The sequence below is a fragment of the Balaenoptera ricei genome, chromosome 13 (assembly GCF_028023285.1).
Source record: "Balaenoptera ricei isolate mBalRic1 chromosome 13, mBalRic1.hap2, whole genome shotgun sequence".
NCBI lineage: Eukaryota > Metazoa > Chordata > Mammalia > Artiodactyla > Balaenopteridae > Balaenoptera > Balaenoptera ricei.
Window position 1 is genome coordinate 67,500,398 of NC_082651.1, and position 18,791 is coordinate 67,519,188.

At 49.5% G+C, this 18,791-nt stretch overlaps 1 long non-coding RNA gene across 5 annotated transcripts in view; it reads right to left on the reverse strand.

The window, feature by feature from the left end:
* Window positions 1–5,515: 5,515 nt before the first annotated feature.
* Window positions 5,516–18,791, reverse strand: part of LOC132377305 (uncharacterized) — a 189,647-nt gene continuing 176,371 nt past the window's right edge. Inside the window, exons 4-8 of one of the 5 annotated variants that reach the window (XR_009506598.1) lie at window positions 13,141–13,245; window positions 11,984–12,898; window positions 11,364–11,576; window positions 6,869–7,001; window positions 5,516–6,391 (exon numbers count right to left, since the gene is read on the reverse strand). This is a non-coding gene — a long non-coding RNA (uncharacterized LOC132377305). Of the gene's footprint in view, window positions 6,392–6,868; window positions 7,002–11,068; window positions 11,210–11,363; window positions 11,577–11,983; window positions 12,899–13,140; window positions 13,246–18,791 lie in introns of those variants that run through there. The other 4 variants (XR_009506597.1, XR_009506599.1, XR_009506596.1 and 1 more) reach the window with 4 other exon arrangements.

Genomic DNA, 18,791 nt, shown 5'->3' on the forward strand with positions numbered 1-18,791 from the left:
TGATTTAAGCTCCTAGGAGGCGCTCCCTCCTGCTGACAGTGTGGTGGAAGCGTCCCTTAGGGCGAAGGGGCCCAGCTTTCCCATGTCATTCATGCACAGCTGTTGCATCATCACATCTGTTGCGGAATCATCCCACGGCAGATTCCAAGCCCTGCAGTCTTGGGGCTCCACGGCCCTGGTCTCAGCATCTTGGAGAGGCCCCTGGATTGCTGAGTTTCTTGCTTTGGCTCATGGCTCAAAGTCCTCAAGCCAGAGAGAAGTCCCGATGAGGATGGTAGATTTCATAAACCCTGAATTAGGACGTAAAATCTGAAGAAAAATTTGGGGCATTGTGATATTTTGTAAAGATATAAAAGGAATCTCATTTGTCCATGACTAATGAACAGTTTTTCTTGGTAAGACCAGCCAAGATGCAATCAAATCTGGACAGGAGGGTCCTGAACACACATGGGGGTCAGTGGCAGAGCCCCCATCACCACCCAGCTTTGTTCCCTGGCTGCTCTGTGGAGCAGGGGTACCACGTAGAAGGGTGTTGAAATTATCTGGGCAAGAAATGCCAGAACAGAAATGGTGAGAGGTGGCCGGGGTCTGGAATATGTTGGAATCCAGCTGACAGGATTCTTGATGGACTGAACATGGAGTCTAAGAGAAAAGATTCAAGGACAATTCCAAGGTTTTGGCCCGAGCAACTGAAGGCATGGAGTTGCCATGAACTCAAATAGAGAATGAGTTTTGTTGAACGTTTAATCAATTTCTTTAATTGTCAAAAATCCAGAAATCAGGAATGGCTGGAGCCAAGCAGGCCATCTGTGGGGTCCCCACTGCCCGCAGGGACCTCTGGCTCATCAAACCACCCACCGCAGCCCTAGGGGGTCCCAAGGGGCCCTGGTAGAGAAAGAAGGAGGTTCACCTTCCTGCCTCGGGGTGGGGGAGGGGCAGCAGCCTGAAGGGGCTTGGCCTCCCTGAGTCCCCCCGGGGTGACACAGGAGACCCGGTGCCCAGGCAGGGGGTGGTATTAGAACAGGAAGGGAGGTGTGCGGGCCTCTGTCTGCAGAGACTCACCTCTGGCTCACAGAGGCCCTTTCTCCTCAAACCCGGTGTGCTGTTTCCAGAGCCTTCTGGAGGAGGTGTCCACAGGAGATGAGGATGGCTGCTTTGGTTCTCCCGGCCACAAACCCCTGCAGGCCCGGCTGACAGAGGCGTGCCTGTGCGTCCAGGGCAAGCAAGCGCCTGGGGACTCACGGCCAGAGAGCCTGTGAGGATGGCTTTGTGCGGCTCTCCGGTTGCCCGTGGCCAAGTCCCCCGGCCAGCAGAAGCCCTTTTGGCTGCCAAAGCTCCTGAATTAGGTTACCTGAGGAAGCAGACTTGTAGCCCATCTGTTTGTCATTGCTTCCCCTGCCTTGGGCCTGCTTGACCTGGGGGCCAAATTCCCTGTCCCCCCATATCTGCCGAGATGAGGGACGGGAAGCCAGTTCTGTGCAAAGAGCCAGGAGGACCACACTTGGTGAAGATACGGGTTCCAGGGCACCTCTCCAGACCTGCAAGGTCTGTGTCTCTGGGGGAGACGCCTTGAACCCTGCGTATTTACAGAGTTCCCCGGGTGATCTGATGGGGGTCGGGAGCCGCACGCTCCCCATACTACATGGAGAGACACCAAACTCAGAGAGTCAAAGCTGTGACCTTCAGGACAGGTGGCAGGTGGCATTAGGAGGGGTGTCCTGGTTGTCTGAGCACAAGAGAACCCTGGATCTTTGAGAGGTCTCAAGGGGGAACTGGCAGAGTTTGAGCCTAAAACAAGGATAAAGCCCCAGAGAGGGGATCGCCGTACGGGCTCAGACAAGCCAGAAACCTGAGCAGGGCTCCAGAAGCCAGTGCCAGAGAGGCCTCGCAGAAGCATCCAGCGCCCGAAATAGGGGTCAGGGAGACTCTGCTCCTCACGGCATGAGAGACTGAGGCACATCGCTCGGAACCCAGCTCCGTCTCTGAAGAGCAGAATCCTTGCTGCCAGCTCAGCTATATGAGTGGCTCTTGATGTTTCCTGTGCCCCAGGTTGGGAGGGAGGACTTGGGAGGCTGGAACTGGGGCTAGGGTCGGCCTGGGACAGGGGGAAGTGGGACCCCCTTTGGCCTTCATGGGGTGAGCTGGCTGCCATGACCTGCCCCTCCTCCCCGTAAACTCTTAACCCCGATCTGGAGAAAGGCGATCTCCAAGGGCGGGGGCTTGCCCACCCAGAAATACATTAAATAAAGAAATGTGCTCTGCCCAGATTTTACCTCATCAGGATCCCAGAGCATAAGACAAACGGCCCCATGTCTGGCTGGGAGGTGTACTTCATTCTCTCAGGTGAGCCCACAGCCTGGGGGTGAGTTTGGGAGAAGGGAGGAGGATGGTTTGGACCACATGGATCATGCAGACTTGGGGGCTGGGTGGGCCCTGGAGCTTGGCGCAAGGCTCGGTGCCAAGACCTCAGAAACGCCCAGCCCTCCCTGGGGCCTGCTCAGGGACGGAGACAAAACGTAGCACCCTTTAATTGAGGGAGTTTATTCCTGAGATTTGTTCTGGGGGGTACACATATGTGTAAAGACTTAGCTATAGGGTTGCTCTTTACTGTTATTTGTAAGCCTGAAAAATTGAAAACAACCTAAATATCCAATAAGAGGGGATTGTTTAATAAATTATGAACCATCCAGAACATAAAACACAATGCAGCCTTTAAAAGATGATGCTGTAGAAGAACATAGAAATAAGCCTAAAGCATAGTAAGCAGGAAAATAAAAAGCTGATAAATATAGAAAATAATCTGATTTATAAAACTTGTCAATTCATTAAGAATGTTGGAAGGATATACACTAAAACATTGACAGGTTGTAAGATAAGGAGTAATTTTAGATTTCTTCTTTTTCCCTTGTTTTGATTTTGATTATCTGAATTTGCATCTTTTTCTAGAATTGCCATGCATTTATTTATACACAGAGTACAAAAATGATTTAAAAATTATTATCAGTGTTATTATTTTACAAACCAGAACTTCTAAGGTTTGGCTCAGGAAGGAGAATTTCCAGGCAGGAGGGCCAGCTGGATCAAATAGCCCTAACTCTATCTCCCTCTGCTCACTCTCCCTTTTGGGTCACTTTCTTCATTCCCACTGCCTCTCCCTGCTTGCCCCTCAGGATGCCACTGTCCTTTCCATTCTCGGAACCAAGCATAGCTAGAAACCCAGTCTTTGGCTTCTTTAAGCAGAACACAGCTAAGAAACCTGTGGTGATTATACTAGGTAGAGTTAATAAGCCCTACAGGGAGACAATAGGAACAGAAACACAGCACCCAGAAGAACTATAAAACTAATCAGGCTTCCTTCAGTGAGGGTTCAGGCTCCCTCCAGAGGCACCCAGGTCCTGCCCATCCTCTGTGAAGATCCATGAGGGGACAGGCTGCACACCCAGTCCTCTGTCTCATCTTAATCTTTAGCATCTTCTTCCCAGGTTCACTTTCCACTTTGAAAAACCCATTCTTCCTCAGGTACTGGCTCTTGAGAATGACCTCCCTTCTCAGGAGGGACCCATCATGATATATTGGGAGAGGGCACTAGACTTCAGTCCAGCCTCCTGATAAAAATATCCCAGGGCACCACTAAACCACAGTACTCATTGCAGAGGACATACACCTTACAAGCATCAAAAGACTCTTGGGACTCGAGAAACTTCCAGACCCAAAGGGTAAATGCATGCTTGATATCCCCAAGCCTTTGTTAACACCACTCCATCCACATTCTGCCCCAGTGAAGCCGTGATAGGTAATCAGTGAATTATTTTTCTCCATCAAAAAAACTAATAGTATTTAGCTGGAGAGGGTGTGGAGAAAAGGGGACCCACCTACACTGTTAGTGGGAATGTAAGTTGGTGCAGCCACTATGGAAAACAGTATGGAGGTTCCTCAGAAAACTAAAAATAGAATTACCATATGAACCAGCAATACAACTCCTGGGCATGTACTCGGACGAAACTATAATTTAAGAAGATACATGCACCCCTATGTTCATAGCAGCACTATTCACAATAGCAAAGACATGGAAACAACCTAAATGTCCATCGACAGAGGAATGGATAAAGAAGATGTGGTACATATATACAATGGAATATTACTCAGCCATAAAAAAGAACGAAATAATGCCATTTGCAGCAACATGGATGCAACTAGAGATTATCAAACTAAATGAAGTAAGTCAGAAAGAGAAAGACAAATACCATATGATATCACTTATATGTGGAATCCAAAATATGGCACAAATGAACATATCTACAAAACAGAAATAAACTCACAGGCATAGAGATCAGACTTGTGGTTGCCAAGGGGGAGGCGGGAGGGAGCGAGATGGACTGGGAGCTTGGGGTTAGTAGATGCAAACTATTACATTTAGAATGGACAAACAACAAGGTCCTACTGTATAGCACAGGGGACTATGTTCAATATCCTGTGATAAACCATAAAGGCAAAGAATGTGTATATGTGTATAATTGAGTCACTTTGTTGTACAGCAGAGATTGGCACAGCATTGTAAATCAACTATACTTCAATAAAAAAAAAAATGTGGCCAAAAAAACTAATAGGGACTTCCCTGGTGGCGCAGTGGTTAAGAATCCACCTGCCAATGCAGGGGACACGGGTTTGATCCCTGGTCTGGGAAGATCCCACATGCTGCAGAGCAACTAAGCCCGTGCGCTTCAACTACTGAGCTTGCGAGCCACAGCTACTGAGCCCGCGAGCCACAACTACTGAGCCCATGTGCCACAACTACTGAAGCCTGCATGCCTAAAGCCCGCGCTCCGCAACAGGAGCAGCCACTGCAATGAGAAGCCCGCGCACCGCAATGAAGGGTAGCTCCCGCTCGCCACAATTAGAGAAAAGCCCATGTGCAGCAACGAAGACCCAACACAGCCAAAAACAAACAAACAAACAAAAAAACCAATAGCATTTAAAAATTGTGATATGAACATAGGTTCATCGTAAAAAATATTTTAAAATTTAGAAAGGTGTAAAGAGTAAAATAAAAATACCCTATAATCATTACACTAAATGGAGATAAGCATTATTGGCATATTTACACACACATACACTTTTAAATAAAATCGAGATAATGTGTGTAGGTGTGTGTTTACGTACAAACACACGCACACAAAATCATGATTTTATAAATGGATATAAAATTATTCACACACACATAATAAAATTCTGATTTTTTCCCATATAAATTACATCATAAGAATTTTCATGGGTCATTAAAATAGTCTTTAAAAATGTAATTTTAAATGGCTTTGTAGTATCCCATTGTATAGTACACTAATTATTAAACCAATCTCCTATTATCAGACATTTAAGTGATTCCCAAATTGGTTGTGATCATAAATAATAATTTAGCAAACATCCTGATACACACACCTTTGCATACATCTCTGGTTATTTCTTTAGGATAAATTCCTAGAAATAGAATTACCACATCAAAGGATGTGAACGCCTGCAAAGTTTTTGGTGTCTCCCATCAATGCATACTCATCAAATTGTATGAATGAGAACAAAAGTAACAGGGAACCCCAGAGCAGTGCTTTACCATATTTGCTGCACATTCTGAGACCCATAGAAAGTTCCAGGGGTTCGGGTGCACCCCCTCCACCCACCCTATGTGACTGCCTTTTGGAGCCTGGCTGGAGGCTGAAGCCAGCAGCCCCCAGTGCTCCCGGGCTGGGCCTGGCCCTTCCTGCCACCACACAGCTGCCCCCCCTCAACTTCTCAGAAATGCCCCAGAGTCCAGGGGGAGCTGTGGCCAGCCGAGCAGAGGGAGGGCGGGAGGGGCAGTTGCTGTGCTGGGCTTGGTGGTCAGTGCACAACTTGTTCAGGTCCCGCTGGGGCTCCCAGCCCCTGGTGTGGGGCACCAAGCCCTCTCGGAAGCTCCTCTATGGAGGTTTCCTTCCAGCCCATCCTTGTGGCCTTCCGGGGAGGATACAGGGCAGGGACCACGCTCTTCTTCTTCACACGGGGCATCCAAGGCTCAGAGGGGTAAAGAGGCCTGCCTGAGGCTGGCAAGGTGTGAAAGATGGGACAGGACCTGGGACTCCAAGACACGACTCTAGTTCTCTCTCCACCACCCAGCGTTGCCAAAGCACAGAGGGGTGCGTCCCATAGGAAAGTGAACCGGTACAACCTGAGGTAGAGGTCCTGTGAGGAGCATGGACTCACGCCTGTCATTTTCCACAAATAGTTACTCGGCGCCTTCTATGGGCCAATCACTGAAGAAAGAGGGGTGACCCAAAGAAGCAGGGCTCCTGCCCTCAAGAAACAACATTCTAGTGAGGGAACCAGGTAATAAACCCCAAAACATGGCCAATGGTGTTCAGAGCTGTGAAGAAAACAAAGCAGGGTAAAGTGGATGGGAAGTGATATGGAGAGGTGGGTAACTTACAGATAGGGTAATCCAGGAAGGCCTCTCTAGGTTGATATTTGAGCAAAGGCCTGAAGGAAGGGAAGGAGCAAGTCCTGTGGGTATCTGGAGGAAGACCACTGAGGCAAAGGGAATAGCAAGTGCAAAGGTCCTGAGGCAGGAGCAAGACTGGCATGCTTGAGTAGAAGTCAGGAAGCCAGTATGGCTGGAATGGAGTGACAAGTGGAGAATATAGGGAATGACATCACAGAGCTAGCAGCATCCCCATCAGAGGAGGGAGGGTACTATTTGTGAGCTTCCTCTGGGCCTCAGGTACCATACAGGACACTTGACGTCGGTTGTCCTGAAACTTTGAGGTTAAGGGGACCTTGCTGTGGCAGCCTGCTCTGGGGCAGAAGACAAGAGAATGGCAGAGGGGCTGGGGTAGGGTTCTACCTCCTGGTCAGGTGTTGATACCAAGGCTGTGGGGAGGGAGAATGTTCTAGAGCTCCAGCCATCCCGCTGTGCTGGGTGCTGAGTGTCCACGGTTGATCAGGCCATAACTCTGCTTCTAAGGGTCTCACAGTCCCTGGGAGACAACAGATGGACACAGTCAACAAGTATATGGCAAGGAAATCCTGTCATTTGGGACAACATGGATGAACCTGGAGGACATTATGCTAAGTGAAATCAGCCAGACCCAGAAAGACAAATACTGCATGATCTCACTTACATGTGGAAGCTTAAAAAGTACAGCTCACAGAACCAGAGAGTAGAAGGGTGGTTACCAGGGGCTGGGAGGTGGTAGAAATGGGGAGATGTTGATCAAAGGGTTCAAAGTTTCAGATACGCAGTATGAATAAATTCTGGAGATCTAATGTATTGCACTAGACTATAGTTAATATATTATATACTTGAAATTTGCTAAAGCATAGCTCTTAATTGTTTCCACAAAGGAAGAAAAGGTAATATGTGAAGTAATAGATTGGTAATTAGCTTGGTTGTGGTAATCATTTCACAGTGTGTATGTATATCAAAACGTCATGTCGTACACCTTAAATATATGAAATTTTTACTTGTCAATTATACCTCAAAAAACCTGGATGAAAGAAAGAAGGAAAGAAAGAGAGGGAGAGAAAGGAAGGGAGGGAGGAGGGGGGGAGAGAGAGAGAGAGAGAGAGAAAGAAAGAAAGAGAAAAAGAAAGAAAGAAAGGAAGAAAGAAAGGAAGGAAGGAAGGAAGAAAGAAAAAGAAAGAAAAAGAAAGGAAGGAAGAAAGGAAGGAAGGAAGAAAGAAAGAAAGAAAGAAAGAAAGAAAGAAAGAAAGGGAAAACGCATCTCTACCACATAGATTTGTTAAGTGAAACAAATAAGTTAATGTCAATAAAAGCTGGTCACACAATAGCCTATGAAAAATAAGTCCTCCTCGGGAACTTTCTGTATTTTCTGTTCAATTTTTCTGTGACCCTAAAACTGCTCTAAAAAATAAAGTGGGGTTTTTTTTGGTGCGGGGGGGCCGCACTGCATGGCGTGTAGGATCTTAGTTCCCCGAACAGGGATCGAACCCGAGCCCCCTGCAGTGGAACTGCAGCGTCCTAACCACTGCACCGCCAGGGAAGTCCCAATTATAAAGTTTATAAATGAAAAAAATTTTTTTTTAAAAAAACAAGCATATGGCATGACAGGGAAGACTTCCTGGAGAAAGTGACGTTTGAGCTGGACCTTGAGGAATGAACAGGTGAACCAGATTTCAAACAGGTGGGGAAGGTGGAAAATGCACTTCAGATACTTGTTTACTGAGGAGGAAACAGGAGGGCCATTCAGCCATTGGCTATTAGGGTGTGGAGAACAGGACCTTGATTTAGGGTCATCACTGGGATGTGGCACCCCTAGAAAGTAGACAGTAAGAAGACAAGTGGATTGAGAAGAGAACCCTGGGGTACATGGCCATGTTGGAAGTGGGGAAGGAGAGCACTAGGACGGGCCTGAGGAAGAGGACCCAAGAGGCAGGAGGACCACCAGGGCAGTGGGCTGACACAAGATTTAAGAAAGAGCAATGTGGAAAATGTCAAACATTGCCAAGAGCAAGAGAGAGAAGTGCTGAGAAGGGCCCAAGGAACTCCAAGGAACTCCAGGGAGTTTGGTCCCTGGAGACCTCGGTGAGGGCTCAGTGGAGGGGTGGACAGGGCAGAGGTCAGGAGGTGTACGACTTTCTTATTGCTGTGTAACAAATCACCACAAACTGAGTGACTTAAATAGTACAACTTTATTCTCTTCCAGTTCTAGCGGTCCAAAATCCAAAATCAGTCTCACTGGGCTAAAGTCAAGGTGCCAGAGGGCTGGCTCCTTACGTAGGCTCCAGGGGAGAACCCATCTCCTCGCCTCTTCAGCCTCTCGTGGCCGCCTCTATTCCTTGGCTTGTGGCCCCTTCCTCCATCTTCAAAGGGCATCACTCTAATCTCTGCTTCTGTCATCCCCATCGTCTTCTGCTCTTTGATCTCCTGCCTCCCTCTTAAAGGATCCTTGCGATTACATTAGACCAACCCAAATAACCCAAGATAATCTCCCCATCTCAAGGTCCTTCATTTAATCACACAGGCAAAGTCCTACATAAGGTGACAGGGACAGATTCCAGGGATTGGGACATGGACATTTTGCAGCAGGAGGTATTATTCAGCCTTCCATTATTCAGGTGGCAGGGGTGAAGAGGGAATGGAGAAGGTGAGTGGAGACAATTCACTGGAAAACGAGTGAGAAGGGAAGGAGGGATGGGACAGAGTCATCCAGAAGAAGACCCAGCCTGGTTGGAGAGAAGTGGCTCTTAGGATTTTTTTTTTTTTTCCCATCCTGTTGTGTCTCCTTCTCTCCCTCCTTCCCGAAGCCTAATGGGAAAATTAGAAACATAACCCATGAGGAATCAACTGCTTCCCCTCACTCAGGATACCCACCCACCCAGGGGTCTTCCGAGCTCCATGAGCTGAAATCTGCATTTTGAAAAGATTGATTCTCATTTTATTTCCAACGGCAGGTTCTCCTTAATAAAAAAAAAAAAAAAAAAAAAAAAAGCTGATTATACTATTAATTTTCCAAGTTCAGATATTGATGTCCAGCTTAGAAAGGTGATGATTTAATTCACGTTCCTCAACTTCCACGTCCACTCAATACCTTCTGAAAAATTTTTCTCGTTGTGCAACTGGTTTTCATTCTCCAACTGATTTTATATGTAGCTTAATTTTTTTCCCCAGCTTTAGTGCGATACAAGTGACAAGGGATCTACATTTTTAAACCACAAGGAAAAGAAACCCAGAGCTACCAAGAATAATATTTTATTGACTTGGAACGGGTTTTGGAAGCTGTATTTTTAAACCAACTAGGTGATTTTGATGATCAGACAGTTTGAGGTGGTTTCCCCCCCCCCCGCTCCCTTTCCTCTTTCTCTTCCCTTCAGTAAACTGTTTTTCAACTTTGTTTTTCAGTGAAACCCATTTCCTCTTCACCGTGGACTTGATCCAGAGGCTGCGCCCATCTCTCCCACGTCAACAGTCCTGTGTCCTTGGCAGAGGACAGTGCTATCATTCTGGGCCTTTCCCTCCTCCTCTGCCAAACCCCTGCTTCTGCACCTCTGTGCAGCTAATAAAAAGGCTGAGTTCCCGGCTGCAGGAAAAGCTCCCACCCGCGGCCATTCTCAGGGATGAGGGGAATGTGCAGCTTTCTTTGCATTTTCCCAGAGCAGCTAGCTCTGTCCCAGGCCTCAGGCGTCCCCGGGTTGAGGTAGAATCTAGCCACAACCAATTTCCAGAGCCAAACAGTCCTGAGTGAACCTGCAGAAATGCAAGAGCTGGGTGCTTCCTGAGTAAAGTTTTCCCGTGAGAGGGCATGAATTGATTTGGGACAAAAAGCACTTGATGGCCCAGGAACGTAGGATTTGGGGGAGCCCTGTGCTGAGTGGAGGTGGGTGGGTATATTTCCTTGGGCCGCAGAGCCTCCTGTCGGGTGGGATCAGCCACTCCAGCCAGTCGCCACCTGGCCCAGCTTTGGAAGATGAGGAGAATGAATTTCACAGTGGTTTCCACGGGGCCATGGCACTGAAACAGCTGCAGGAGGGGACACAGCTGGCGCGGTCCCCACCCCTTCCCACAGAGCTGCTCTGGAGGAATGCCACCCTCCCCGTGGGGCGTGAGAGGGTCCTCCTTGCTGTGGTTCCAGGGGCCGTGGGAAGGTACCTCTCAGCTAAATCCCCATTTTTGAGGGCACAAGTTGGCCTTTATTAAAATAAAACCCCATCGTCACTTATTCCAGTAGCTCCCCAACCTAGATAAACATCAGGATCACCCAGGATGTTTATTAAAAAATAAAGATTAATAAAATTAGTGAGTTTGGGGGGGCTTCACTGGTGGCACAGTGGTTGAGAATCTGCTTGCTAATGCAGGGGACATGGGTTCGAGCCCTGGTCTGGGAAGATCCCACTTGCCTCGGAGCAACTAGGCCCGTGAGCCACAACTACTGAGCCTGCACGTCTGGAGCCTGTGCTCCGCAACAAGAGAGGCCGCGATGGTGAGAGGCCCGCGCACCACGATGAAGAGTGGCCCCCGCTTGCCGCAACTAGAGAAAGCCCTCGCACAGCAACGAAGACCCAACACAGCCAAAAATAAATAAATAAATTTATTAAAAAAAAAGTAGTGAGTTTGGGAACCCATCCCAGACCTAATGAATGAGAATCTCTTTGAGGAGGGCTGAGGCTGGAATCGGTGTGATTCAGTTTTATCAGACTGCTTTCCTGGTTCCAGAAGTTTGAGCCCCTAGAATGAAGAGGGAATGGTGGGGTCCCGGTTAAGAGAAAATATTTAGAGTCACCGTTCAGAGGCATATCTATGTGCCAGAGAATTGCAAATTTCAGTTAAATAGGACATTATCTTATTTAGTCATCAAAACAAAGGTATGGCCAATGATTACCTCCATTTTGCTGATGAGGACATGGGAGCTCAAAAAGGTCACATGGCTCAGAAGAGGCAGAGCTGAAACTCAGATCCAGATCTTTCTCTTAGCATCTCTGCCATGGAAAGGATAATGTGAACCCTGGGCACCGCCTTAGGAGGTAGGGCAGCACATGACCAAACTGTGGCATCAACACCAGTGAGGCTGATTTTGGACTTCTGACTTCCAGAACTGTAAGAGAATAAATTTGCATTGTTTTAAGTCACTTGGCTCGTGGTGATTTGTTACAGCGGCAACAAGAAACTCATCCACTAGCCTAGACATAGAGAACTAGCAAGCAGTCGAGCCTCTTCTGGACCCGCAGGCCCAGCTCTATGGAATCCCTGTCCCACACTGCTTGGGGTTGGGCTAGAAGTGCAGGTGAGGCCCTGAAGGGCCCCAGACAACACGGTTGGTGAGATACGGGTCTGTGGGAGGTGTGTGCACGTGCCTGTGTGTTAGAGCGAAGGGAAGAGCACACCTTCATGCATCGGGAATTTCTGGGTAGACGATCCACCAAAGCCATGTCAACATTTTTCTCTCCAGGAAAAAAATAACTCAATCCCTATCAAAGAAGTCACAGTTTCACACGCACATACCTGGACGGACTTGTGGGTCCTAGGGAGAAGCAAAATACCCCTCCTGCTCCAGGCGTCTTTAATTTTCACGGGGCAGGGAGCACAGCTGAGGGAGGCTGGGGGAGCCATCAGCCAAGGACTGTGGACACATTGTGACATCTGGATTTCCCCAAAGCTCTGGGGTCCCGTGGAGTGAGCATTCCACCCCTACCCCCATCCCTGCAGGGCTTCCCATTTCCACAAAATCTCTGGGAAAATTTGACACATTTTTTTTCAGCAGCAGAGAGCAATTGGAATTTCCAGCTTAATTCCAGATGTGGTGCTGACTGTGCTGGGGAGTTTGGCCTTATAAAGCATCCGGGAGGCCCATCATCCCATCGGACCCCCCCAGCACTGGCCTGTACAATTGTGCGCGTTCCCCTTCTTCAGCTCCGGGTCTTGTAGTTGGACTTTTCTCTGGAGAGCTGGAGAGAGCCCATGCATGTGGTTTTCACACGTGTGGAGAGGGCTGGGTGGCGGCTGGGCCTGAGCCGGCAGGCTGGAGCCCAGAGTGCCTCTGGGGCAGGTAGTGGGGGCCATGACAGAGAAGGGACCAAGTCGTGAGGAGTGATCTGGGAATGTGGATGAGGCCAGAGACTGGATCTGGAGCAGGCTGGGGAGGGGGCGGGGGGCGGCGCTCAGGGAACCAAGGGGCCAGTCTGAACTGAGGTCATAGCTGGTGCCTGGCCAAGGGCTGCTGAGAGGGCAGGCAGAATGGAAAGGCCCTTAACCCAGCCAGCGTACCCTGGTTCCTGGGGCTCAGTCCCCCAGACAAGACGTCAGGACCAGACGGCTCCTCGGCAGGAGTGAGGGTTCCACTCGATGCTTCAGTGAAACCGCGAGAGGATTAAGAATGTCACTCCCCCCCACACAAAAAAATGTCACCCCGCTTTTCACCTAAATGGGAAGGAAATCCAAAAAAGAGGGGAAATATGTATACATATAGCTGAATCACTTTGCTGAACAGCGGAAACTAACACAACATTGTAAAACAACTATACTCCAATAAAAATTAATTGAAAACAAAATGTCACCCCCTTTTGGCAGCTTATCTATGATTGCCCTAGTTAGCAGATAGAATAATGCACCACCCCCCAAGATGGCCACATCCTAATTCCCAGAACCTATGAATATGTTACCTCACAGGCAAAGGACTCGGCTGATGTGATCATGTTACGGATCTTGAGATGAGGAGATTGTCCTGGAGTATCTGGGAGGGTCCAATGTAATCACAAGACTTCCTCCTAAGAGGGAGGCAAGAAGGTCAAAGTAATGGAAAGGCAATGCGACAGCATGATGGAGGAAGGGGCCACAGGGCAAGGAATGCAGGTGGCTTCTAGGATCTGGAAAAGGCAAGGAGATGGAGTTTCCCCCACAGCCTCCAGAAAGAACACAGCATTGCCAGTACTTTGACTTTAGCCTGGTGAGGCTGATTTTGGACTTCTGAACTCCAGTAATGTAAAATAAATTTGTGTGTTTTAAACCACTAAGTTTGTGGTGATCTGTTACAGCAGTGATAGGAAATGAATACACCCTCCCATCGTGTGGTGGGTGTCATGCTCTGCCCCGTTCCCTTAGACAAGTGTCTTTTCAACATGACACAGGGTGAGGGGAGTATCCCACTTGTCCTCCCCCAACGGCCCTGGCTGAGCACCAGCACAGACCACCACGAGGAGGCCGGGAGGGGCTGCTTCTCGCCAGCCAGGGCTTCCAGCTGGTAGCAGAGCTGGGCCCTGTCCAGGACCCCAGGCTCCTGGGCCAAGACCTTCCCCCTCAGCCACTGCCTTCCTTCACCCCGTGGATGAGACAGCCACGGGCCTGCTGTTTTCTCCAGCCCTCTACCTTCCCCCATTCTCTGGGGCTCTGCTCCCTACTGCCAACAAGGAGAACAACATTTTCAAGCTGCAAAAGAGGGAACCAAAACACACACACACACACACACACACACACACACACACACACACACACAGCTCTGGAAGTACTTGCTTCCTGGGAAATAGACGTCAGCTACACCTGCTGTAAACAGGGTTCTAACAAACTCAGGTGCTGTGGTGAGCCAGGGCAGGAGGTGGCCCGGCAGGGTCAGTGTGTGTGGACGTGGGACAGTACAGAGGGACAGAGGGCCCCGCATCCCTGCCCCCGAGAATGTTGAGATTCCACAGCACCACCTGTCACTTATTTCTCTCCCCTCTCCTTACAAGGCCAAGCATAGACACCTATGCACGAGTCACACAGGCACCCGCATGCACACAAACATACACAGGGACACAAGCGGTGCTGGCGTGTGCAAAGAGAAAATGGGCAAACACGTGCACAGGCACCACCCAACACACTTAAAAAGAGGCAGCTGTGCCTCAGCAGGGCAGACATCGACACGCCCACATACACAGATACCGTACACACTTGCACACACCCACAGGGGTGCACACACATACAGACACACCCATGCCCGAGTAAAGAGCACCTGTGCAGATGGACACCTGGACACCTGTGAGCAGAGAGGACTGTCCAGTGCTTCCCACACCTCCCTGCAGGGAGGGAGGTGGAGATTTCCTCCCCGACCCACCCTCCTGAGCTCTGCTCTGGAGCCCTCTGCTGGGGAGGCCAGGAACAGGCTGTCAGGCCCTCCTTGGCCCTGGAGCTGAGCTGGCCTGGACGGGGGGTGGGGGGGGGGGGTGGGGGGGGGTGGGTGGTTTGGAGGGAAGGGGCATGAGGAGAGAAAGGGAACCAATCAGAGCCAGCCCCTGGGCCCTCAGCATCCTGCCCCCACGTGGTCCAAATGACTTTCTGCAGCCTCCAATCTGGGGCTGAAGGAGAGATTTCCCTCGCAAAGATTCCTCTTGGACCCCAGCCTCTTTTTGCCAGACTCCAGGCCCACCGTGCCCTTTCAGTGGGCACTGCTAGTACGGCTGCGTGCCGAGGAAGGGGCCCTGGCCTGGCAGCACCACACACCCCTCTCTCCAGGACGAGCCGGCTTTCCCCTCCCGCACTCCAGGAGCCCAAGCTGACTCCACCCTACTCCCCTCACCCCACCTGGGCCACCTTGCAGTGGCACTGCTGGGCACCCAGCCCCCTTGCCACCCACAGGGTCTCTGACTCTGCTTGTTACAGCTGCCTGTTCAAACCTCCACCTCCTGTACTTCTTCATAGATACCACCCTCCTGCTCTCCACAGCTTTTTCTTTCCATTTTCTCCTGGGGGAGAGGGAGGAAGTGAAGAAGATCTGGGCTTTGGAATAAGATGGATGAACCCGAATTCAGATCTCAGCCCAAAGGTGGGATTTACTCACCAGCTATGGGCCTCTTGGGCAGCTAACCTAACTGCCCTCAGCCTCAGCTTCACCAGGTAGAATGGAGATCATGTTACTTAGGTGGCAGGGTGAGAACATTCTCAGTGCCCAGGACCAGAGCTGGTGTAAGGGGTGAGCCAGCCGGGCAGCTGGCTAGGGTGCCGTCTTTAGGAGGTACTCAGTCATCACTGGGCATATAAGGAGATGAAAAAACCATGTCTGGAACTCTTTTAAGGGTCAGTTGGACATTCTGCTTTAATAAGCTACTTGCAATGGGGTGGTGGGGGGACCCCAAAAGAAGAGGCCAGAATAACGATAGTTGGTCTCTAAGCTGTTCCGTAAGGAGGGCGGGGCAAGGTCTCTAGAGAGGTTTTGTGTGTCTAATTGCAGCATGCAAGTTCAGCGTCAATGCTGAACTGCTCAGAGGAGATGGAGTATTGCAGCAGGGGTCCCCTCCTCTGCCCACTCCCCCCTTTCTCCAAGCAGAGATCAGTTCCACTATATTAAAGTTGAACTGATAGTAAAGGAATACCAGTTTGATGGGACATAAAATGATTAGCCTGCTTGGGGGACCCACATGCTTCCCAATTGGGCCCTTCCTGACACGTGGAAGGTGATTAATAAATGTTAGTTGGGTCTGTCTCTCCAGTGCTTGGCCCGAAGACTTCTCTGCAGCCCCCTCCACTCAGCCTAGCCCTTCTCGAATCCTCTCTGCCTGGTCCTTGGGTCTACAGCATCACTTAGTTCTTCACCACACCCTTTCCCCCCAACCTTAGCCCACTGGCCCAGCCCATCCTGCAAGCCTCAAGGCTTCTAGCAGGCATCAAGATTTCCATTTCTTGGGAAGTCAGATAGCTCTTATACATTATCCTGTTTAAAACAACAAAAGGCAGCTGCTATCTTGCCCCGGAGGAAAGTATCTCCTTATCTTAAATGTCTACCATCAGGCAGTCCCCGCTTGCCAGTGAGTAACATTTCAAAACTTGGTTTCTGGGAAGTGGACTGGGGTTCCAGACAATGAGCCAAGAGAAAATCGAGGACTCAGCGTTATGAATGGGGCTCAGTTTTCCAGGTTGAGCCATAAATGCTCATTTAACGCATCACAAAGCTGGGCTGCCACACACCCACACAGGGGAAAAAAGAAAAACCCTACTGTTTCAAGACCTACAGGTAGAAATGGAAAATAACAATGTGGGTGTAGAAAATTGTTTATTTTTTCTTGAAAGCTGGTGCTTGAGGGAAAGCAGGTTTCTTAACAGGAGTATGAGGCGATGGGTGGGACATTCTGAAGGAAACGTTGAGGTGTTTTCAAGTGCTTTAGAGGCTGAAAGCTTTTGTTCTTCAACATTCTGATGAATCTTTCTGGCATTCAGTCTGCCTTTTTTTTTTTGACACGGGGCAGTCCTGGCTCTATCCTGACATGCAGTCAGCCAGGATTGTTTGGGTTGAAAGAATAAACTGGGGAAAGGAACTCATGAGGTAACTGGGGTCGGGTTGTTAGAAAGGAGATGAAGGAAGTGGATTCAAGGGTGTGTAATGTGGGTTTTAAAGATGCCCTGAGGAGAATTCCCTGGCAGTCCAGTGGTTAGGATTCCACGCTCTCACTGCTGAGGGCCTGGGTTCAATCCCTGGTCTTGGAACTAAGATCCCACAAGCTAAAAAAAAAAAAGGCCTGAGGAAGAATGAGCTGAACTGAACTGATTGTGGTAAAAAACAAAGAACAAAAACAGAAAGAAAAGGGAAATGATGGTACATATGTGACCCCATCCTTCCAATCTCAAAAGAAACAAAAGGAGGTGGAAGCTGGACTGTTCCAAGGCTGGCCACCAGGTGACACCACAGGCCCAGGACAGCTTGGTTGCAGTCATGGCAGGTAGAGGGGACTCAGGAGGTCCCAGGGGACTGGGGGAGTCACAGATTTGGAAGCACAGGACATTCTCAGATTCCATCCTCCTTCGACTGAGTTGGAGAGAGAACGCTTATGCACATTCCCTTCCTTCTCCAGCTCCCATCCCATCTCCCCTGAGGGCTTTATGCTGGTATACTAGGTGGCATGGGGATGGATGGTGCCCAGAGGGATGGGGGCCCAGGACGGCAGGTGAGTGAAGAGACTAGGAAGATGGGGCTCAGGAAGGTCTTGGACAGAACCTTGATAGCGTGAGGGGGCAGAAGACCATGAACCTTTATTGAAAGTCCGCCTCCACTCACAGGTCCTGACACAGGGAAGCCCAGAGGGGAATCAAGCCACCCCACCTACAGGGCTGCCCACGGATGCAGGTGATTCAGAGTGTAGGTTTGGCTGATAACAGCCCCAGAAAAGCTGAGAATGAGCCCTTTGTGAGGGTGGCTGATCCTCAGGCCCCCTCCTCACAGCTGGGCCGGCTACAACAGGCCTGTGAGGGGAGCTGCCTTGCAGGAAACAGGACTGACTGGAAAAATGCAAAGAAACTGAACGTTCTCTACAGTGAGATGCTGTGTGAGAACTTTAGGATGCCTCGGGGCAAATGTGCAGGAGACAGATGCACCTTGGCTGGAGCCCACTTTATTTCCATCCAGGTTTTCAATCTCATCTGTGTCCCCTCCCTCCCACCCCCAAGTCCCCCAGAGAAAACGTCACTTTCAGTACTGTGTAAGTCAGGGCTCTGGGTTGCAAATGGCCAAAACTCAGCTTGAATCAACTTGGTGAAAAGGGGGCATTGACTAACTGGATCAATCAGGGCAAGAATGGAGCTCACCCTGCTGGGACTCCCTCTCTGCATCTCTCAGAGGCTGGTGTCATCCTATCTTCTGCAGACAGGCTTTACCCTGCCTTGGCAGGGAAAACGACCATGGTCAGTTCAGGGTTTATGACCAGAAAGAAAATTATACCATCTGCCACTTGGTTAGGGAAAAGTCCTGAGGAAGAACTCTGATTGGCTTGCCTTGAGTCATGTGCTCAGTTCTGGACCAATTGCTGTGGCCAGAGGGATGCATTACTGTGGTTTTCCCAGACTGAGTCACTTGCCCAACCCTGTGGGAATGAGGTACTGAACAGACACATACAATACAAGAACCTCCTTGCTGTGTACTTGGGGTCTCTTGAGGCAGAACTGCTAGTTGTTCCCCTAATAACAATTTCCCCTTTTCTCTAACAGAACAAAAGGTGCTTACTGGGATACATGGCTGCCTGGAATAAAAACTACATTTCCCAGGCTCCCTTGCAGCTAAGGATGATCAGGCTGCTAAGAGTTCTGGACAATGGGATGTGAGCACAGCCAGGTGTGAAACTTCCAGATGGGGAGCATACTCTTGGCCCTCTTTCCCCCACTTTGTGCAGTCTGGAAGCCTATGTGATGGTGAATCACTTTGGATCCTACGGGTGAGAACAAGACCACAGAGATGGCAGAGTAACAAGTCAGTCAGAAGAAGTCTGAGTCCCTGAAACCATTGTGGCCCCAAACTGTTTATGCCTGGACTGTTACACAGACATCTCTCTTGTTTAAGCCACTCTTATTTTGGGTC